Source organism: Suncus etruscus, chromosome 11, assembly GCF_024139225.1.
Source record: "Suncus etruscus isolate mSunEtr1 chromosome 11, mSunEtr1.pri.cur, whole genome shotgun sequence".
Classification (NCBI taxonomy): Eukaryota; Metazoa; Chordata; class Mammalia; order Eulipotyphla; family Soricidae; genus Suncus; species Suncus etruscus.
Window position 1 is genome coordinate 26,549,209 of NC_064858.1, and position 24,421 is coordinate 26,573,629.

General features: G+C 37.9%; 1 non-coding gene across 1 annotated transcript; it reads left to right on the forward strand.

Moving 5' to 3' along the window:
• Positions 1 to 12,886: 12,886 nt before the first annotated feature.
• On the forward strand, positions 12,887 to 13,015 carry LOC126023272 (U11 spliceosomal RNA). Its single transcript, XR_007500451.1, has one exon. It is a non-coding gene; the product is annotated as a U11 spliceosomal RNA (small nuclear RNA).
• The last annotated feature ends 11,406 nt before the right edge of the window (positions 13,016 to 24,421 follow it).

Consider the following 24,421-nt stretch of genomic DNA (forward strand, 5'->3'; position numbering starts at 1 on the left):
ATTTTATTTCTGACACTACTATTTATATCTTTTATCTACAGTAAAGTTTTCCTTTCTTCATGCTCAGTTAAAATATGGATTTTTTTCCTTGTTAGTATCTATGTCTTTTGATGGGCAAGCAAAAGATTAAATTATGGTTCACTAAAGTAAAGGTTCACTTTATGATTATACAGAATAAATGATATATATGATTATAGAATATAACAATATAGGTAACAAAACCTGAGTACTGTTCATACAAGAGTTTACTACACAAAAATTTTTATCCATGTATTATCAAAATTCAAAATGTTTCTTTTATTCTCTGGATATCCTCAATACCACATTATCATCCTTAATTTGTTCCATAAGGTTTATCATTATTTACAGCTTTATATGATGGTTCTGTTGATCTGCTGTAAGAAAAAGTTTGTTTTTCTTACCCTATTCATTTCCTGGTTCTGAAATGCAATACTAGCCACTTTCTATACTGTGCATATTTAATAGTAACAAAAAAAGTTTCAGTTTTTTTTCCTGATCTCTTCCACATATAATTTAAATAGTTTTCACACCCAGTAATCTTTCTTATTAAGCTCAAGGATTTGATTAACATTATTCCCTTCATATGTGAATTATCATCTGTCAATTTTATAGGTTTGTGTGTAAACTATCCTGGAAATGAGGTCAGAGTAAATATTTTTGATAAGTTATTAGCAAATTTCAGATAACATTTTCATAATACATTTTGGCTTGCTGATGATTTCAACGTTCCTTCTGGAGAATTGCATGAAAAAGGTGTATTAGTCAATAGTTTTAATGATTTGATGAAACATATTCCATGAACAGGCGAGTGTTTTCTATGAATTCAGGACTATCTGCTTTCTACTGTACCTCAGAAGTCTCTGAATTCTTTGGATTCCTTAAGTGCAAGGGAAGATGGTATGTTTTTGGTGTCTTATCCAACATATGGTAAGATCTAATATTTTTGTTTATTATGTTTTTAGTTAGAGTTCTTGAATGTGTCTGTTCTTCTTCAGCCTGTGCTGTATCCACATTCTATGCGCTGCCAAAACCAGTGCTAGAAAGATTTATTTGTGTGTTATAAATACAATGATGAATTTTTTCAAAACATTAAGATATATTTTCATGGAAAAAAAACCCCTAAAGCTCATTTTAATGACATTAGAAAGTCAAAGTTTGAAATTATCAAGGCAAAAATTTGTTTTAAGTAAATTCAACTTAACAAATTAGAACTTGGCTTCAAGGGTTTCTATTTTATTTATGAGGACATCGAGATGTTGATATATGTAATAGGAATAATATTTATACATTTTAAAGTTCTTTACACACTTTCATTGGTCATAATGACTGCTTTTTAGTTCATAGGTAATGTTTAATTTGTAAATAATTTTTTTCTGTTCTAATAGGAACCATAGATGATTTTATGCTCATGCTTTATTTATGCCCACTTTGTTCAAATTTATTCCTACATATATATATTATTTAAAGATTACTTTTATTTAAGATATTATTCTGTAGAAAATCACAAGTGTATATTATTTTTGGTACAGAGAGGTAGGCAGGACACTAATATCTAACTAGAGTTGCTACTTTCAACAGTGCATGGATGGGCATATGTATGTATCATGGATTCTGCATAAACCCATGCAGGACTTGAGATTCTTTTGATCTTGTGTGGGCAGTTAAGTTCTCCCCTCTGACCCTAAGTCCAATCCTATAGGTTGTTTTAAGTAGAAGATGCAAAATTCACATAGTGTTCCCAGATGTATTTTGATAACAAGGATAATTTGTGCATACATCTTTTTTGTTTGGAAGTATTACTGCCTGGGGAATTAAACTACTGCTTCCAGAACACAATTAATACTTTAATTGTTCCCTCCTTACATGCAGCAGCTATGATTTAGGCCCTGGAAGAGGCCTAAAACCACAAATGTACTGAACCTGCCTTTGTAGAACTTTTTTTCTGTGCAAGCGTGCCTGTAGTGGTATTTAATTTACAAATTAGACACCATAGGATATCCAAGTAAACTAGTAACAAATAGAACAATGATAAAAAAAAATATGGTAAAATCAAAATGAAGTGAACCCAGGTTTCTATAATAGCATCTGATTGTTTGTAATTTGAGGCACTTGTAAATTTTTTGGCTCATATGGTTAATGTATCCCATTTATAAACAAGCATCTAAAAGGGCTTCTACTGTACATATTCATGATTAGAAACTGGACTCTACATCTGCCACCTGGAGGTCCGGTTCTGATGCATAAAACTTGTCTCTCTTCTAGATCAGGACAGATCAAGATATTTTGTTCAAATAATACAAATACCATTTCTATGAGTCACACATATCAATATTCTAGCGGTAAAAATTTAAGACTTAATAAATATATAGTATCCATCATTTTATTTTATTTTATTTTATTTTATTTATTTATTTATTTATTTATTTATTTATTTATTTATTTATTTATTTAGGTTTTGGGCCACACCCGCATTGCTCAGGGGTTACTCCTGGCTGTCTATTCAGAAATAGCTCCTGGCAGGCATGGGGAATCATATGGGACACTGGGATTCGAACCAACCACCTTTGGTCCTGGATCGGCTGCTTGCAAGTCAAACGCCGCTGTGCTATCTCTCTGGGCCCAGTATCCATCATTTTAAATTTAAAACTTTTTTTTTTTTTTTTTTTGGTTTTTGGGTCACACCCGACGGTGCTCAGGGGTTACTCCTGGCTGTCTGCTCAGAAATAGCTCCTGGCAGGCACGGGGACAATATGGGACACTGGGATTCGAACCAACCACCTTTGGTCCTGGATTGGCTGCTTGCGAGGCAAACGCCGCTGTGCTATCTCTCCGGGCCCTAAATTTAAAACTTTTTAGGACAATATTTTCATGATAGATATTCAGTATAAATTTACTGCTATAGTTTACATCTTGGAGATTGCAGTGAAATAAATACATAGAAAGTGGGTCTGATAGAAACTCTTTCGAAATATTGCCTTCAGATTTGCAAAATATCTTCTACACAAATTTGACTTCTCTACAGCACTTCACAATTGTCTCTAACACTAGCACGAGATGTTTACTTAACTTATCTAAGCAAGGTCTGTTCTTTCAGGTTTCTTTGGGACAGGCTCACAATTATGCGGTTTTGCTCATTTTTTCCATCATTAAAATACTTTCTTTGCACAATTACACTATGTTTTCATGCAAAAATAAGATTTGGGGGTCTGAAAATGTTCCCCTGAGCATTGCCAGATATAGCTCTGGAGGCCCCCAGCACTGCCAGGGTGGTCTATAAAATCTCAGTGCTGTAGGTCCAGTTTTGTGAGAATTGCTGGTATAGCTTCCAGGGCTCCTGAACATTTCTTGGAAGGTCTCATGATCCCAAATAGAATAAATAATAAGATTCAGCTTCTATCTTCAAGGAGGAGGAATGTTTGATATGAATAAGAGCAGTTTGATACTTCAGCATATGTTCTCTTAGAGGCAAGTGCTTGCTAGCATTATTTCAGAGAGGCAGAGCTTCGAGGGAGCAGTTCAGCTGAGCTAGTATGGACTGACAGAACAGTTCATAAAATGGCAGGATTGTGAGCTTAGTGAACTCACTAAGGAATTTTGTACAGAAAGCTCTAGATGTTTGATTGCAAAGCAGAGAGGCTAGAGATGAATGATTAAATAGTGGTGTAGAAAAGTATTTCAAGCTAAGAAAATAGCTGGTGTAATCTTTATTGACAGGCATGCATTAGTTAATAATATTCCAGCAAGCAACAGACACAAATAAAACTCACATACAAGTGGTTTTAGAGAGTTCCACCTTAAGCCTGTTAGGTGAGATTGTCTAGGTTTATGTCACTATACTCTATGATGTTCATACAATAACAATACTGCCTAAGAGTGCATTTCTCAAAAAGTTTTTAGTTCACAAATGGCACCTAACTATATTTTCTTTAAAATATGTTCCTTCCTTGGGGAGGAGAGTGGACAGATGTCTAGCTTCCGGTTCTGAATCCTTTTCTGTTCTGGAGACTAGCTCTGGCCGGTGTGGGATTTAGGGAGACCCCAGGCCAAAGGCCTTCTCCCTAGTTTTGGAGGTTTGGGCAGGCCTCCAGCTGTCCCCCTTTTTTCCCCCTGGACTCCAGGCCTTCCCGGTTGCCCACCCAGGTGGCCAGAAAGGTGGGTGCCGGGAGGACTCTAAAGGATTCCCCAGACTTTCCCATTCCTCCCCCTCCATGAGGGGGGAGGGGTGTGGAGAGGAGAGCGGGCAGCTGTCTGGCTTCCCTTTCCAAATCCTTCTCTATTCTGGATGCTAGTTCTTGACTGCATGAGGTTTGGGAAGACTCCAGGCCGAAGGCCTTCTCCCTAGCTTGGGGTGTGCTGGGAGATGCTGGGTTGCCCTGGGGCAGTTACTGGCAATTTTTTTTCTCACCGGTCTTTGTTTTCAAAACTGTGTGGGGCCAGCACTCCCACACATAATGTTTATATTAATAGTATTCCCTATGATTAGTGTAAGTTTTGCATATGCAGAATATCCATTTTACATTCTGCCCTTGCCCACTGCTGTACAAGCTCATTTCTAGTCCTTCACTCCCTCACCTCCAACCATCTTTAGCCCACATTTATCTTTTTTACCTTGAATATCATATGTATTTCCTTAACAGCTATAAGTCTAACAAAATATTCTCTTATACAGTGATGATTTCCCCAGTGTTTTTTTCTGTTCTTCTCTTTGTTATCTGTTCAATAAGTAATTCTGGTAGGAGAGTCTCTCAGTTTAAAGTTTATGTTAAAACCATGTCACGGGGATTGTTGGACTTGTTCTAGAGGCCCCCATATGCACCAATAATGCCATGTAGAATTGTTCCTCTTTTACATAGGCACAGTAAAATGAGAGAATAGTATACATACAAACAAGTTCTTATCTAATAGAGATGGGAACACACAAATTTTGTAATGCAATGGGACCTTAATGCCCTGAACATTGCCATAATGACCTGGCTCAGGCCTCAGAAGAATGGGCATTCTCTATTCATCCCTGAACCAGGGGTTACATCTACAAAACAACCACAGTTGTCTACAACATCACCTGGAAGTAATCCTCTACCATGTAAGACCCTGCCACTGCTCCGGCATCAACCTACTCAAAGGAAACTTCTCTTAACACTCAGAAGACTTAACAACAACAACCTGCTTTCAGTACATGGTTCTCTTCATTGCTCTCTAATTGTGAGGTGAAGTTAGAGGATGCTCCACATCATCCTGACTTCAATGTAGGATATGCACAGATTCCAGGGTCTTTAACTACTGAGGCCTGACACCAACAATAGCTACTGTATGAAAAATAAAAGTGTATTAGGCATTACAGACAATGACTTATCTTGGACAACCTAGTATGCCTAGAGCCTTGAGTTGGTCTTATGCCAGAAAACTTCAGGGGTAAGGATTCCTTGTATTTATGCCAAGGCTTTTCCTTTCCATGTCCTTCATGTTTCGCTGGGCCTATGCAGACAAAAATTCCCATTCTAACATTGTCTTTCGCTGTGCTCCTTTGACCCTTATCCTTAAAAAAAGAGAGAAAAGAAGAAAATAATAACTTTGCCTTTGTTCTTCCTGAAAAAATGTATCATGATTAATTGTGTCAATGACTAATATAATAGTATTAAACTTCAGATCAGGAAGTCTCAAGGTCTATCACTTAAACTTTTGAGGTTAACTTAAATAAATATGCATGTGCATGGAACTGTAAAAAAAAAAAAATACTATGCCGACTGTGGGGACTGCCAGGTGAAGTACTGATTGCTTCACCTGTGGAGTCTCTGCCCTGCTGTGCTTCTTCTGAGGAAACTGAGGACCTCAAGGGAGCACTGTCCTGTGCTCCTGTCTTTTCTGAATCCTTGAAACTCTCCTTAGAGCCCTGGGAAGCGAACCCCCAAAAAACTACATTCTGAAGCTACCCAGCGAGCTAGTGAGTGAGTAAGAAATGGCTGACTTTACAAGCCCAGAAAGGGGAAGCTGCTGAACTCTCCGGAACTCAGATGCCAGCACCCCTATTTGCCTGTCTTCTGTGCTGTGCTCCATTTTCGGCCTGATTTCATCCTGTGTGTGGCTCATCTGCAAATGGCTTGCCTTCCCTGGAGCCTTCTCTAGAGGTGAGCTTACACGCCCAGAAAGGGGAAACCACTGAACTCTGCTGGAACTCAGATGCCAGCACCCCTATCTGCCTGTCTTCTGTGCTGTGCTCCATTTTTGGCATGATTTCATCCTGTGTGTGGCTCATCTGCGGACGGCTTGCCTTCCCTGGAGCCTTCCCTGGAGGTGAGTTTACAAGCACAGAAAGGGTGGAGCCAGAGGAACAGAGATCCAAAGAGTAATCAGAAACTACTTTGAAAAACTCTATGCCACTAAAAATGAAAACCTGGAAAAGTGGATAAATTCTTGAATTCTTATAATCTTCCACGGTTGAATGAAGAGGATGTAGCATATCTAAAAACACCCATCACTATTGAGGAAATTAAGACAGTAATCAAATGTCTGCCCAAAAACAAAAGTCCAGGCCCAGATGGATTTACTAATGAATTCTTTCAAACCTTTCAAGAGGAACTTCTACCAATCCTGGCAAGACTCTTTCATGAAATCGAAAAAACAGGAACACTTCCAAATAGCTTTTATGAAGCCAACATCACCTTGATACCTAAACCAGACAGAGATGCTACCAAAAAAGAAAATTACAGATTAATATCGCTGATGAATACAGATGCAAAGATCCTCAACAAAATTCTGGAAAATAAGATTCAATGCCTCATTAAGAAGATCATCCACTATGATTAAGTAGGTTTCATCCCAGGAATGCAAGGCTGGTTTAACATCCGTAAATCTGTCAACATAATACACAACATCAACCACAAGAAAAATAGAAATCACATGATCATATCAATATACGCAGAGAAAGCATTTGATAAGGTCCAACACCCATTCTTGATCAAAACTCTCAGCAAGATGGGAATGGAAGGAACTTTTCTCAATATAGTTAAGGCCATCTACCACAAGCCAGTGGCAAATATTATCCTCAATGGAGAAAAACTAAAAGCCTTCCCTCTAAATTCTGGCACAAGACAAGGCTGTCCTCTCTCACCACTCCTATTCAACATTGCACTGGAAGTACTGGCTATAGCGATTAGGCAAGAAAAAGATATCAAGGGAATCCAGATAGGAAAGGAAGAAGTCAAGCTCTCACTGTTTGCAGATGACATGACACTCTACTTAGAAAACCCTAAAGACTCTACCAAAAAGCTTCTAGAAACAATAGACTCATATAGCAAGGTGGCAGGCTACAAAATTAACACACAAAAATCAATGGCCTTTTTATGCACCAATAATAATAAGGAAAAAATGGGCATTAAGAAAACAACCCCATTCACAATAATGCCACACAAACTCAAATATCTTGGAATCAACTTGACTAAAAATGTGAAGGACTTATACAATGAAAACTATAAAACTCTGCTCCAAGAAATAAGAGAGGGGGCCGGAGAGATAGCATGGAGGTAAGGCGTTTGCCTTTCATGCAGGAGGTCATCGGTTCGAATCCCGGCATCCCATATGGTCCCCCGTGCCTGCCAGGAGCAATTTCTGAGCCTGGAGCCAGGAATAACCCCTGAGCACTGCTGGGTGTGACCCAAAAAACCACAAAAAAAAAAATAAGAGAGGACACGTGGAAATGGAAGCACATACCCTACTCATGGATTGGCAGGATTAATATCATTAAAATGGCAATAGTCCCCAAAGCATTGTACAGATTAAATGCAATCCCTCTAAAGATACCCATGACATTTTTCAAAGAAGTGAATCAGGCACTTTTGAAATTTGTTTGGAACAATAAACACCCTAGAATAACTAAAGCAATCATTGGGAAAAAGAATATGGGAGGAATTACTTTCCCCAACTTTAAACTGTACTACAAAGCAATAGTTATCAAAACAGCATGGTACTGGAATAAAGACAGTGGAATAGGCTTAAATACTCAGAGAATGTTCCCCAGACATACAATCACCTAATTTTTTATGAAGGAGCAAGAAATCCTAAATGGAGCAGGGAAAGTCTCTTCAACAAGTGGTGTTGGCACAACTGGCTAGCCACTTGCAAAAAAATGAACTTAGACCCCCAGCTAACATCATGTACAAAGGTTAAATCCAAATGGATGAAAGACCTCGATATCAGACCCAAAACTATAAAATATATAGAACAACACGTAGGTAAAACAGTCCAGGACATTGAGACTAAAGGCATCTTCAAAGAGAAAACTGCACTCTCCAAGCAAGTGAAAGCAGAGATTAACAGATGGGAATATATTAAACTGAGAAGCTTCTGCACCTCAAAAGAAATAACACCCAGGATACAAGAGCCCCCCACTGAGTGGGAGAAACTATTCACCCAGTACCCATCAGAAAAGAAGCTAATCTCCAAAATAAACAAGGCACTGACAGAACTTTACAAGAAAAAAACATCTAATCCCATCAAAAAATTGGGAGAAGAAATGAACAGACACTTTGACAAAGAAGAAATACAAATGGCCAAAAGACACATGAAAAAATGCTCCACATCACTAATCATCAGGGAGATGCAAATCAAAACAACTATGAGGTACCACCTCACACCCCAGAGATTGGCACACATCATAAAGAATGAGAACAAGCAGTCTTGGCAGGGATGTGGAGAGAAAGGAACTCTTATCCACTGCTGGTGGGAATACCATCTAGTTCAACCTTTATGGAAAGCAATATGAAGATTCCTCTAAAAACTGAAAATCAAGCTCCCATATAACCTAGCTATACCACTCCTAGAAATATCCCCTAGGAACACAAAAATACAATACAAAAACCCCTTCCTTACACCTATATTCATTGCAGCACTATTTACCGTAGCAAGACTCTGGAAACAGCCAAGATACCCTTCAACAGATGAATGGCTAAAGAAACTGTGGTACATATACACAATGGAATATTATGCAGCTGTCAGGAGAGATGAAGTCATGAAATTTTCCTATACATAGATGTATATGGCATCTATTATGCTGAGTGAAATAAGTAGAGAGAGAATGACGCAGAATGTTCTCACTCATCTATGTATTTAAAAAAAATGAAAGACATTTTGCAATAATAACTTTCAGACACAAAAGAGAAAAGAGCTGGAAGTTACAGCTCACCTCATGAAGCTCACCACAAACAGAGATGAGTTTAGTTAGAGAAATAACTACGTTTTGAACTATCCTAATAATGAGAATGTATGAGGGAAATAGAAAGCCTGTCTAGAGTACAGGCGGGGGTTATGTGGGGAGGAGGGAGATTTGGGACATCGGTGATGGGAATGTTGCACTGGTGATGGGTGGTGTTCTTTACATGACTGAAACCCAAACACAATCATGTATGTAATAAATTTGTTTAAATAAAAAAATTTTAAAAAATAGTATGCTTGGGGCCGGTGAGGTGGCGCTAGAGGTAAGGTGTCTGCCTTGCAAACGCTAGCCAAGGAAGGACCGCAGTTCGATCGCCTGGTGTCCCTTATGGTCCCCCCAAGCCAGGGGAAATTTCTGAGTGTTTAGCTGGAGTAACCCCTGAGCATCAAACGGGTGTGGCCCAAAAAAAACAAAACAAAAAAAAATACTATGCTGTCAATGTTAATGGAGTTACATAAATTTTGTGGCTTTAGATTGCTTTGTGTACTGCTAAGAAATATTGTGATGTACTACAATCCAGGGACTTGAGGGTCAATGTAATTGTGCATGTATTTTGTTCTATTTTTCTTAATGTTTTTTGGCTGAAAGTTCAAAATTAAGGTGTCAGCAAGGGGATTTTTTCTGAGAATTATGTTTATGGATGACCATCTTCCCACTGTAACTTCACTTGTCCTCTTTCTTTGCATTTTTTGTCTTCATAAGATAAAAAAATTAAAAGGTTTCTTTGTGTTAAAGAATTACCAACTCAAGGTTTCAGTAGATATCAAGAATTACTAGCAATTGCCTATTAATTAGTCAAATTATCACAGTAATTGCTTTTATAATATGTTGCTATTTTTCTGTTTTTTTTTTCACTGAAGATAATCAATTAATTAAAAATGCTTTTCTTTTCGGTGTAGGCACTTGCTGAATTGCAGAGGTCATTAAAGAAAATTCTGAGTGCTAGAATGATGTTGACATCTCCTCTCAAATTGATAGACAGTTCTAAATTTGAAGAGTTAAAAGTTATTCCAATACTTTTGAGCTCTGACACACTACCAATGAATATTAAACAAAAACAATGCATGGTAGTTCAGTGGTTAAGGACAGAAGCTCAGGATGGGGTGTAAATTCTTGCTCTCTGCTTTCATGCAGACAATTTCAAGACTTTCATTATTTTTATGTGATATAGATGTAAAAATTTCCCCTTTATAGGAAAGTGTGGTCAAGATCAAACAAATGCATGTACATATAGGTGTTACTAAATCATGTAGCATGTAAAAAGTATTTTAATAATCTTTCAGCAAGAAAAAAGGTGAGTACATTAACAAGTCAACAATAATTATACTACATAGCATACTGTTCTGAGTCTGGTTTTTGTATCTTTGCTTTAAGTACTAATATCTGGGAGTGAAATTTTGCCATAATAATATTACTCTAATTATTTGACTTAACATATTTCAAAAGACGTAAGAAAAGAGTAAGAGGACAGATTTCAGCAAATAGTGCAAAAGAATGACATTTCTTGAGTTCTTGAATTCTTTGTGACTACTCAGGAACTTGACTCAGCAAAGGCTGGGGCTGAGTTTCTCTCCAGCAGCCTCCTGGGGTTGAGAGGAATGAGGAAGAGGCAGACTGCTTCCTTCTATAGATAATGGCCATTACTCATTTGTCAGAGTAACTGTGTTTGGGACCAGTTTCAGCCTCTTTTCAGTGATGCTGCTAACTAGAAATTCCTGGGGAGCACTCAACTTATGGCGAGTACATCAATACTTCCCTTTCAGAGCTTGTGCCCTTGCTAGAAAGGTTCAGAGGATTTTTAAAGGTGCTTCAGGGCTAGTGTGATTTTTAAAGAAACAATAACAAAAAAGAGCTCTTTAGCAACTACTGGCAAAACTAGAAAGAACAAGATTGAGTACCTGGAGGTAATCAAGGGTGCAACACAAATCCAGAGCCACATAATGATGCCAGAGTCAAGTGTGCGATGCCTAGAGATACAGTGGTTCATTTGGGGGGGGGGGTTGTTTTTCTGTTTTTGGTTTTTTTTTTTTTTGGTCTTTTTGGCCACACTCAGTGATGCTCAGGGGTTGCTCCTGGCTATGCCCTCAGAAATTACCTTGGCTTAGGGGACTATATGGGACACCGGGGATTGAACACAAGTCCATCCTGAGTCAGCAACGTGCAAGGCAAATTTCCCATCACTGTGCTATCGTTCCAGCCCCAACAGTGGTTCATTTTTTTATGGGTGAGTTTTAGACCTAAGAGTGAAAATAAAAGTGCCAAAAGGACAAAGCAGGTAAGTGAACAGTTGGTCTAGAGTTCAACCAGCCCTTTCTATAAAGGGATCGTCATGAGGTCCTAAGTCCACCCCAAGGCTGTCTTTGAGATGGATGTGTAGCAATCTAGGTCTACCATTTCAGACACAATTATGGATCAATTCTGTATGAAGACCATACATTATCACAACACATGTGTGAGTGCCACATACAGTACCATATACAACACCACAAACACAAGCACTCTCCTGTCTAAGCTAAACAGAACCAGCCTGGAGGTCAATTGAAAACAAACAGCAGATGTAACAGCAGGTTCTCATGCTTTGTTGACTTTGATTTAAACCTGGGACCTCTCAGCCTCATTTCCTCAGGAGCTTCTCAAATCACCTCATACATTCTAAACCTATTGAATCATTATCTGCACACCTCTCTGACTGCCAATGTGGATCAAATAGAACCACTTTTGTCTTGCTCACCTACACCCTGGGCCTGTTATATTGCCCACTACCTGTAAGTACTGAGTGAATATTTATGGACTCCAATTAAATTGCAGCTGCAGTGTTTGTGTATATGATAGTGTGAGTGCTAGCTCAGATTTCTTATTTCAGAGAGAAGCAAATTCTGGAAAAATCAAACTTCAAGCTACTTTTCCTATATAGAATAGACAACCTCTGTGTAACTCATTCCCTGTAAATTATGCCTTGAAAATTCATGGAAATTTTTAAGCAAGCGTCCTACAAATTAGTACCTTTTCTTTATGACCCCTTTGAAAAGAGGATAAAAATTTAGCAACAGAATTAAAATGATAACATGTGGGGTGGGGTCAAGACACCAACATCAGTGGGAGCTTGTTAGAAATTCAGGGAGCTATGCCCCAGTAATATTGATCTGCTACTCTCATTTCTATCATGATTCTTTTGGGTAGCTTCTGTTTTCTTTCAGAAAATGTTGCATTGGGACTAACTTCATCCAAAAATAAATGTTTGTTTGTTTGTTGTAAAAATTATCTACTTCAGAGGAATCTCTCCTTCATTACTAACTACAGAGACGACCCAAATCTTCCCAGCACCAAAACTTGGGCTGGCTTTCTAGAGCTGTTTCTCAGAGGAACTGACAAATATAACAATTATTTTTATTCATATTATACAGTGAAGTTTTATGCTCAAAATGAAATCATTTCCCACCGATTCAAATGAATTCCTACTGCTAACTTCCAAAAATACATTTGAATAGATTATCCTCTTCCTTGGAAGCAAATCCCCTCTGTTTCTTCGCAGTCTTTTTTCTCACTCACAAGGTTGTGCACATTAGCTACTACTTATTAAGATGGTTTTTAGTGTTTTCAAAACAGATTAATCTAGAGCAAGCATTTTTTTTATTTTATAAAAATGACATATACCTCCCAAAGGGTTTCTTCTGTGAGTGGCACACAGTGCTGCTCGCTTGTTTATGTGTAGAATCAACATCAAAAGATTTTGGAAGCATACTTTAGTGGCAGTTGGGCAGCTGGTGATTGTTGATTCCCCCTCAAAAAGATAAAGAGGGAGAGGGAGGGAAAGAGAGAGGAATAGAGAGATAGATAGATAGATAGGTAGATAGATAGATAGATAGATAGATAGATAGATATGAGCAGTCTTTGCAGTGAAATGAAACAGAATAATCAGGAATGACAGAGGTAACCTAAAATATGTGTACATATTCATATCTATGTACACAGAACAATTGCATTGAACATAAACAATATTAATAAGCAGTACATGTCTCAGATATCAGGTTTCTCAAATAACACAAGCATGAAAGAGTTAGCCATATTAACCCTTGGCTATATTAAAAAACTAGCCAAGTAACTTATACTGCAGACACCCTAATACTATAGCATTTGATTAGTGATGAGTTTTGTACTAACCCTGCGGCTCAGAGCACATCCTTAATGTATTCCTTCTCCCAGGGTTGTCTGAGCACTTAAAACATACTGTTCTGAATTCTTCTCCAGAATTGTCTGGAACACTTAAAACAACACTGTTATGAATTCACAAATCTTCCCTGAATAAAAAAAAGTGTACTAAGACAATGCAGAATTTAATAGAGCCATGACTGAGAGGTGTATACTCAACTTGGTTTGGTCATAGAGTGGATATTAGTCATCATGCACTCTGTTTCTCTGTTAATGGTAAAGTGTTACCTCACAGGTCATTGGGAACTCAATGATCTGTGAGGTAACACTATGAAAATGACCTATGATTGCTCTGCTATGGAGAAATACATTGACATTGTTTCAATTCCTCTCATCTTCCTCCTTATTTAATTGCATCCCTTTGGTAGGATGGAAAGTTTCGGGGATGGCAAGTCCATTAATGTCATCTGGTTGAAACACCCACGTGATTTATGAATTACCTCCAAAATGTCCCCAAGAAGTGGAAGGGCTAAACTTGAACATTTTTAGCACCACTACAGAGTCACACTCTACATTTCCATCTCTGACCCTGGGTAATGCACACCACCTTGGTAATACTGAGAGTCTAAAATAATTCTTCCCCTATGATTGTGACACTTAAGTGCTATGTAACTCTGTGTGAGGTACAAGGCTGTCTCTTCACTTTACAGGGAGTGAGCACAAAAGAACCACTGATGCATAGTACCAAAGAGAGAGCCAGAGTAGAAATTTCTGGACCTTGGTTTTTACACTGTTCCATGAATTATTCTGCAAAAATGTCTCAACAAACAAACAAAAAAACAAACCAAACCAAAGATAACTCTACCTCACCCTCTATCCCATCTATATTGCTCTTCTGATGAGGAGAGCCTTTAAATATTTGAAGTTAGGGGGACAGAGATATAGTACTGTGGGGAGAGCATTTGCCTTGCAAGCATCCAATCTAGGTTCAATCCCCAGGATAGTGTGGCCTGCAAAATAAAAATAATTTCAAAAAAATTGAAGTTAGCATGTCCCTCTTAACTTAACTTGCATTTTGATGATAAGCACAGTTGAAATATATGATTCCATTTTTGTTGTTTCATTTTGTTTTGGGGGTGCTCAGGGTTATTACTGGTTATGCACTTAGGAATTACTTCTGGGAGTGAAGGGATACCTATGACATGCTGCGACTCGAACCTGGTTGGCTGCATGTAAAGCAAATGTCCTACTCATTGTGCTATCTCTCTGGCCCCTGATTCATTTCTTAAAAAAATATACGTTGAGTCTACCAGAAAAGTTGTGTCTGGTGCCATTGTCTTGTTCAGAAACTCACAAGAATCTCCCACTCACGCTGGCATAAGTTGGCCCTGTCTTTGAAATTTAGCAGCACCTTAAGAATGTACAGCCTCTGGAAATGGCCTTGCTAGGGCAGAGAAAAGCAGGCCTGTTGCTGCCTCTGTGCTAAAGATTGTGAACACAGCCATGCAAAGCCAAGATCATCCTGCAAGGGCAGAGCAGAGCTGGTAATATTCCGGCTGGTTTCTTTACATCTTCAGAAGTGAATGAGGAGTTGATTGTGAAGGGACTGGTGTGCCAGTATTCTATGGTTGAATAATCCAACAGAAATAAACATAGTGGACAGTGGAAGAGACACTGAATTACTATGGGTGTGTTTCCCCCTCCCCCCATTTAGTAGATGACATCAGTATGTTTACATTTTACTATTTATGTGATGATGTTCTCTTGAGAGTATGCTTATATGTGTGAAAGTAGGATGCAATTGTATCTATATAAAGGGGTGGGATTCAATAACTTTAGTTTGTTGAGTCCAACCTGGTGATGCTCAAAGGCTACTACTAGTGGTAGACTAGGAGGTATCATGCAGTGCCAGAGAATAAACTCAAGGCTCTAGCATGCATAGCACATACTTCAGCCTTTTGAACCAGCTATCTGGTGTTTTTGACTTAATGAAGGGTGAGAAACTTCTCTTTCAAATGATGACCCAATGAAGGAGGAAAAAGATACTATAGAGGCAGAAGAACTGGGATCAAGTCCCAACCCATTTCTTCTCTTTAAGACTGCACTAAAATAACTAAAATCATCTGAAGTCTAGACTTCCATGATAAAATTGGACTAATAAACTCTTCTCTTTAGAGGTTTAAATTGAATAATAGCTAAAGTTTATGGGGGAAAATTGATTATTTTTCATGAGACACACATTCTTGAAATTTTATTTATTTAAAAAAATGTATCACATAATTGTCATAACTGATCATAATACATTGTTTCAGGATGACAGAAAGCAAAGTTAATAAAAGAGACACATGGGCCCGGAGAGATAGCACAGCGGCGTTTGCCTTGCAAGCAGCCGATCCAGGACCAAAGGTGGTTGGTTCGAATCTCGGTGTCCCATATGGTCCCCCGTGCCTGTCAGGAGCTATTTCTGAGCAGACAGCCAGGAGTAGCCCCTGAGCATCACCGGGTGTGGCCCAAAAATCAAAAAAAAAAAAAAGACACACAACTTTTTAAAAAAAAAGTTTTAAATTTCTAATAATATATTTACTTAAGCACCATGGTTATAAACATGTTTATAGTTGAATTTCAGTCATTAAATGTACAGTCCCCCCCCTTCACCAGTGCAACCTTCTCACCACCAATATCCTTCATCTCCCACCTCTCTCACCCCCTGCCTGTCTTTGAGACAGACGTTCTTTTTCTCTCACTCAATATCTTTGTCATGATAGTTTTTAGTGTAGTACATACACTTTTAAAAATATAGATAAAGCCTTTTAAATAGTTTCACATGGTGAAAATGTTACAAGTAAATATTTAGCTAAAGAAATCACTTTATAACTAAAATATCATGAAATCTTAGACTTATTTCTAAACTGAGACAAAAATACACATTATGTGACAAGACAGTACAATAAAGTCATAGATAGTTATACATTTATGTAGTCATATAATCTTTCAAATAGTTTGTAAATATGTTGTAAGTTTATAGTTAAACTACCTATGAATGGTGTTCGGGCAATATTCTGACAGGTTGCTATCTTGTTATCTTATCTTAGTAAATAATACTTGAATATTTCTTCCCCCCATCCCACCTCTCCAGTTTTTTTATTAGAACTCTACATTTTCCTGAGCCACTTCATCCTGCTGAGTCTTATTTTCTATGCAATTATCATCTCATCAAACTGATTTCTGGAAACAAGAAATTAAGATGCTTACTGTAAATGAAGGTAATGCAGAAAATGTGAAAGAGTTGATATAGATGCTGTGAAGAATGGGGGATTTGTTAATACAAGACAGATGGTTTTGCCAAGCAGTGTGGGGACACATCAGGATGAAAAGATGAATTTGCTGGAATTATAAAAAAGTACAGAGCTGTGCAGCAAATTTTCCAGCCAAACTCTGCAGCAAAAGAGAGTGAATTGTTTGGATTGAACACCAGCTTTCCAGAGGTGGTTGACATAAACACTATGGAGACAAGGAAGTTGAAGTCACAAAGAAGAGAAAGTGAGGACAGAATGGAGCAGTAGTTCTCAGCATTGAAGGCTGTTGAAGTTCTCCATTCACTTGGTCTTAGTGTACAGCAAGATCTGAGTATACTTCAAGAGCGGAAAAACCATGTATCTCTTAGGCCAACGAAATTTCCTTTCTAATCTCCCCAATATTTACTGTGCCTATGCAAAAAAATAAAGCACAAATTAAATATTCTTGTTATTGTTGTTTTTGTTTTTTTGTTTTGTGTTTGTTTTGCTTTGCTTTGTTTTTGAGCTCTGTTTTGTTTTTATTTTGGGATCGTGGTTATTGTTTGATTGTTGTATTTATTGCTGTGGTGCTTTTCATGTTTTTAGTTTGATTTTTCTTTTTCTTTTTTTTAGTATTGTTGCTATGTTTTTCTCCCTTTTTATCTTTCTTCTCTCTCTCTCTCTTTTTTTTTTTGTTTTTTTTTTTTTGTTTTTTTTTTTGGCCACTCCCATTTGATGCTCAGGGGTTACTCCTGGCTAAGCGGTCCTTCCTTGGCTAGCGCTTGCAAGGCAGACACCTTCCTCTAGCACCACCTCACTGGTCCCTATCTTTCTTCTCTTAAACAGATATTTATAACCTCAAAAAGGAGTCCTCTCATTTTTTGCCTGTTTGATTTTTGTCCCCCCCTTTTTCTTTCTTTCTTTTTCTTCTTTCCTTCAAACAGAACCACATAACTTGAACCATCTTGTTCTGCCTCTCAAACTGAGGGGGAAATAATGGAGGTTACCAAGACCAAACAGTCATATGAACATTGAGTAGAAATAAAAAATTATTAGACTTAGGTACTAAATCCAAAGCCAAAGACAACAGGATTGATACCCAATCTACAACAAGCTAGACACAGAGGGGACCACTAGCAGCTTGGGGAGCAAAGGGGGAGGATAAGGTATGTATGCTGGGAATGAGGAGGGAGAGGGAGGACAAAATTGGTGGTGGGAATGCCCCTGATTCAATGTCACTATATACCTAAAATTTCACTGTGAATAATTTGTAATCCACTTTGGTCAAAATAAAAATATTTATTAAAAAAAAAAAGATCTGAAATGACTGCGACTATACCTAAAAATCCAAGTCTTCAGTACCTGGAGAGGAGAAACTTGAAGATCATTTTATGACCCTGACAAGGGAAGATTGATTTATCCAAAGACAAATATCTCCAGTGGGCCAGAGTCTACAAGAGAGTAAGGTTGGTGGTAAGCAGTGAGGTTGCTAGAACTTTAAACTCATAGGTTGATGGAAGAATTTGTTTTTTGAGCATTTTGTGGGAATGAATGATTTGGTTACTAAAGGGGGTAATCTTGGTATGTGTTGAAAGCCAAAAAGTGGCAGCAAAATTCTGTAATTAAGGATGTGAAGAAAGCATTTCCCATAAGAGAAAGGTTGTAACTCATTTTTGAAAGACACATATTTTGAAACACACACACACACACACACAAACACACACACACACACACACACACACACACACACACACACACCCCTTATTTTAAAAATGGGTATGTGCTAAAAGCCAGAAAGTGGCAACATAATTCTGTAATTAAGTGTTGGGGGCTGCTTGAACCCTGAGCATAACCGGAACCTCTGAAACTTCAGACTCGTACATACAACCAGAGGCACCCATGCCCTGAGGACAAAGGAAATAGCTAAACTCTAAAGTATATTCAAAGCAGCCATCTACCCAGCCAGAGAAAAGTTACCCATATAGAACAACTTGCCTTTGTGTTAGCAAAAGATTAATGAGAGATAGCACAGCGGCGTTTGCCTTGCAAACGGCTGATCCAGGACCAAAGGTGGTTGGTTCGAATCCCGGTGTCCCATATGGTCCCCCGTGCCTGCCAGGAGCTATTTCTGAGCAGACAGCCAGGAGTAACCCCTGAGCAATGCCGGGTGTGACCCAAAAACCAAAAAAAAAAAAAAAAAAAAAAAAAAAGGATTAATGTGTTTACAGCTGATATTTTATTTATGCTTGCTGAGTAAAATTTATAAGATTCTGTTTGGTAACGTTTTACATGACTCTTGCTTTCAGTACAAACAAGATAATGATTAGCATTTTACATGTGCTCAAGCCTACCTCTTTACCCCTTCCTATTTCCTGCCCCCAGCTTATGCTGATAAGCGCTTGCAAGCTGTAATTGGTGGAAAGTTGAGTGCAAGCTGTAATTGGTGGAAAATTGAGTGACGTACTTGTAACACCCCCATGACGTATTTTGCCTTTAAATGCCAGTTTCCCCAGCAATAAATCCCTTAGAACAGCTTGAGTTGTCTTAAGCTCTCTTCTTACTAATCTATCAAGTTTACTTCACAGATCAGCTCTGCTCGAGGGAACCCACAAATTACTAGCGACCTTCATTCCCACACCCCCGCGGGTCGGGGGTCCCCCTTTGGGGGTCGCAATTAAGGATGTGAAGAAAGCATTTTCCATAGGAGGAAGGTTGTACCTCATTTTTGAAAGACACATGTTTTGAAAGAAAGACACATACACACACACACACACACACACACACACACCTTATTTTAAAAACTGTAGGTGTGTTAACATCCTGAACATGGAAGGCTCTGATAAAAAAAAAAAAACAATTAACCAACAGTGTAATTATCTTTGTAAGAAAGGCAGACAATTGCTTTGATTAATGCTTTTGGCATATGTGGGATATAAATTAATTGGAATAGGTGGGGTATAAACTGGCCTTCAAATTATAATCAATTAGACTATGATTGGAGTAGCTTATTATTATTTCTGTTGGAATACATCCTATGCAAAAATACTTTGGGAAAGGCCACTCTAACCCACAGCCCAAGAATACAGATGATGCAGGGACACTTCTCCATGCAAGACTCATCAGAGTGCTAAGCTAGAATGCCAAAGAAGGGGCAGGCTCAGTGAGATTCTGGAGCACTGGAGGCCAGCCATCTTCTGAAATCTTCAAGAGAGAAAAGCAGTCTTATTTCTCTAGGAAGAGGTCAGCCCTTTTTGAAGGTAAACTACTGATGACTGATGCTGTCGTAAGAATGAGGGAGAGTGTTAGATAAATCATGGGAGTGCAGAAAGATTGCTGATGACCAGGAACTAGAAAATCCCTTCTCCTCATTCAGCCATCTCAGGACGCTGCAGCCTAGGCTGATTTGAGTCTGCTGTGGTGTGGGAAACACTTATTTAAAATAGTATATATGGTTATGGTTATTTTCTTGCTCTATGGTCCCTCAAGAGCTAAAGCCATGAAAAACAGCAGTTACTTTTAAAACTAATTAGACTTTAATTTATTATATTATTATGAGGCTTTAATGATCGAAGTGTATATAGCGCCATGTGTGGCAGACAGTAATGGCTTAATAGAAATTGGTTCAGCCAATTAATGGTCAGCAGATGTGCTGGAAATTGCTGTGATCCCTTTTCTGGGCATTTGCTAGAATGCTATAAATCTTTTATAGTGATGAGAGGAAAGTATGTATGTAGTATTTTGAATCTACTAACTTTTGAGCTTTAGATGGTCAAACTAACCAACTTTCTATAATGACAAGGAGTTATTCTCTTTGTATTTGTAATGGCCACTGCTGTAGAGCTTATTATGTTTTATTTCTAAGACCTGGAGATTTTTATGTGGTGTGGAAAAGCTCTAAAATGGTGCTCAAGAGACCATATGCCTCCTCCTGAATTTATCAAACAACCTACAGAGGGATTCTATGAAAGGGCCTGAGGATGGACCCAAGAATGTGACTCCAAGGTACTGGGATTACAGGCCATTCCAGTGAGATATTACCATGAGTCATTTGATAGATGACAATTTAGCAAAGCAGTAAAGAGACATCAGAACATCATAAAAACCCAGAAGACTGTATTTTCAGCCTTAAACTATGTGACTAGCATGGGTTTGGAAGGAGAGGTTAAAAATATTTACTGCTAAGGATTTATGAAAAATATCTTACTTTACTGAAAGAAAATGGTAATTTCTCATTGTTTCTCTATTTTCATCAAGATCTAAAGTTGTTATCAAAGCACAAATTTTGGGAGAATAACTGTACTTTTTGCCATTACCTCTCCTAATGGTAAAAAAAATTTCAGAATAAAACATCACAGCCTTAGGATAAGAAACAGAGTCATTGCACTTCATTTCACAATATTGTGTTCAGTTGAAACAACAGTAAAATTAAATTCTTTCATGAGAAACATTCACATATTCTAATGTGTGTCTCACTTTGACAAATTTGCTGGAGTGAGGAGACCCTAAAGACTCAAGCCATAAAGTTCAATATTAACATAACAATTTATTTTTCTTCTAGTTGTGCATGTCTAGATGCCTGTAGGAGCTGCGTGTTCCATGTTTAAACTGTCCTGTAGAACATGTTTTGTACAACAAATCACTTATTGCCTTCATTCAGTGAGTATTTATGAAGTTCTGAAACTGCATCATCTCCAGAGGCTAAGATTCTTATGCCCAGATAGGAGCCAAGAAAAAGCCAAAAATGTCCAACAGGTGGACTATTTGAGGGCTATGTGGAGAATAGAATCTTTCTAAGATATACGACCACCTGCCTCTGCTATTAATTTACCCAGAGTCACACATTTAAGTGCAGCAGTGAGCCTCAAGGGCAAGGCCTCTGCAACCCCCACCTTCAGAAGAAAGTTACTGTTGAAAGTGGACCAAGCATTTTTCCAGCAAAACTGTCCCAAGCTACCTGGCCATACAAGTTAGACTATCTGGAAAGGACAGGAAGGGCCAATAGAAAAGGATTCTAGACAACAGCCAATCGTTTTAAAAATCATCAGAAGTTAGAATCTCCTTATATCCCATCCCCTCCCTGTATAATTTGATTTGTGTCCTTGGGTGGGATCACCTCCTCTGGAAGACAGCCCTGATTGGTCAGAATGGAGCTTATGGCTGATGAATTAAAGTTTTGTTTAGTGTAAACATTTTTTTTTAATTTTAAAGGATGAGGCTGAGGCCACTGACTAAGAGCAAGTCTCCTTATGGAACAGAAAAAAAAATGAATTCCCACAAAGAGCTAGCATTTAATTTAGAAGCAGTTAGGCCTTGGTGGATATAGAAGAGTTTTCAATTCCATGTAACAATAATTTAGATTGGGGTCATAGGGAATTACTTTAATACTTTCAAATCTTTGATCATTTGCAAAGACAAATCTTGCATTTATATACTTGGATTTCAAAAGATGTACTATTTCCCATTCTTTGGGTAAACTAAAAAGCATTATTTTTTCTAAAAAAAATATTTTTTTCTTTACAATAGTTACAAGGTAGTTCATAATACAGCTGGTGTTGTTTTTATTTTTACAGATAAAGTTCTTTGAGACTGAGTTAGTCTGGGTTTCCAGTTCATTAATTTCTGCTCTAAGGTTTATTATTTCCTTCTGCCTACCTCGTTTTAGTTCCTTTTTGGCTTTTTTTGAAATTTTGTAAGCTGTGCTATTATATTATTTATGTAAGCCCTTTCTTCCTTCTTGATGAATGCTTGTAAGTTATAAATTTTCTTCTTAATACCACTTTCGCTGTGTCTCACAAATTTGATTTTTGTTTTTATTTCGGATTTTGGTTTTTGGGTCAGACTCGGTAGCACTCAGGGGTTATTTCTCGCTCTATGCTCAGAAATTGCTCCTGGCAGGCTCAGGGGACCATATGGGATGCCAAGACTCGAACCAATGACCTTCTGCCTGCAAGACAAATGCCTTACCTCCATGGTATCTCTCTGGCCCCAAGATGTCACAATTTTATTTTATTTTTATTTTTATTCTTTTTGGTTTTTGGGTCACACCGGCAGCGCACAGGGGTTACTCCTGGCTCCACGCCTAGAAATCGCTCCTGGCAGTCTCAAGAGACCTTATGGGATGCCAGGATTCAAATCAATGACCTTCTGCATGAAAGGCAAACCCCTTACCTCCATGCTATCTCTACGGCCCTAAAATTGATATTTTGTATCTTAATCCTCATTAGTTTCCAGGAACATTTTGATTTCCTCTTTGATTTCATCTCTGCCCACTAGTTTTTTAGTAGTAAGCTGTTTAATTTCCAGGTGCTAAAGGTTTTTTTTTTTTTTTTTTTTTTTTTTTTTTTGCATCTGTTTATAATTCACTTCTATTTTCAGTGTATTGTGATCTGGGAAGATAGTTGAAACTATTTCTATCCTCTTGATTTTATAGAGGTATGTTTTGTGTCCCAGCATGTGGACTATCTTGGAGAACGTTCCATGTGTATTGATAAAAAATGACATGCCTCAGGAATATAAAAACACAATATAAAATGCCCTCTGCATTCTTATGTTCGGCACAGCATTACTTACAATTGCAAGAATTGGGAAACAACTTAGGTGCCCAACAACAGATGAGTGGCTAAATAAACAGTGGTATATTTACACATGGAAAATAAAGTCATGAAATCTGCTTATACCTGGATGGACATGGAGACTATTATGCTGAGTGAAATGAGCCAGAGTGAAAGAGATAGAATATTATCGCTCATTTGTGGGATATAAGAAAAATAAGGTTATATGGTAAGGTTACCCAGAGACAATAGAAAGGTCAGTAGGTCCAGTCCAGAGTTAGAAAGCTGGCCACAAAGAGCAGTGAATATAGATAGAGTTGGGTCTACTAGGAACTGATTGCTCTGGACAAGAACTTGGCACTGAAAATAGAGAGTCACAGTTTCAAAAAGGAAAGAGACTGAAAGAAACAATTTTCTGCTCTAGAACAAGGCAGTCATGGGGCTTAGGAGTAGAAGAGAAATGGGAGACATCAGTGATGAGAAAGGTGCACTGGTAAGGGATGGTGCATATTATATAACTAAACCACAACATTGAAAATTGTGTAACCACAATGCTTAAATAAATTTTGTGGCCATACTCAGCACTGCTCAGGAGTTACTTCTGGCTCTGTGCTTTAGAAATCGCTCCTGGAAGGCTCAGGAGATCATATGGGATGCCAGGGATTAAACCCAAGTCTATACCATGTCAGCTGCATACAAGGCAAATGCTTTATGACTGTGCTGTCACTCCATCTCTGCTTAAATAATTTTTATAAAAAATAATACGTGTACAGTTTTCAAGCCATATATATAAACTAAGCCACTCTCTTCCATTTCTTACTTCAAAGCCAGTTTATCTTTCTTTAGTTTTAGCCTGATCTATCAAAAGGTAACAGGACAGTGTTGAAGTCTCCCACTATTATTCTGTTGTTATTGTTGTATTTCTTTAAGTCTATTAGTAGTTGTTTTAAGTATTTTGCTGGACCCTTGTTGGCTGCATATATATATATATATATATATATATATATATATATATATATATATATATTTAGGAATGTAATTTCTTCTTGGTGTAAATATCCCTTGAATATCAAGAAATGTCCATCTCTGTCTCTTATAACCTTTTAAAAGTAAAGTCTGTTTTGTTTTGTTTTTACTAGTATGGCCACACAAGCCTTTTTAAGACAGTTGTTTGTTTGAAGGATTGTCCTTCAACTTTTGACTTTGAGTCTGTCTTT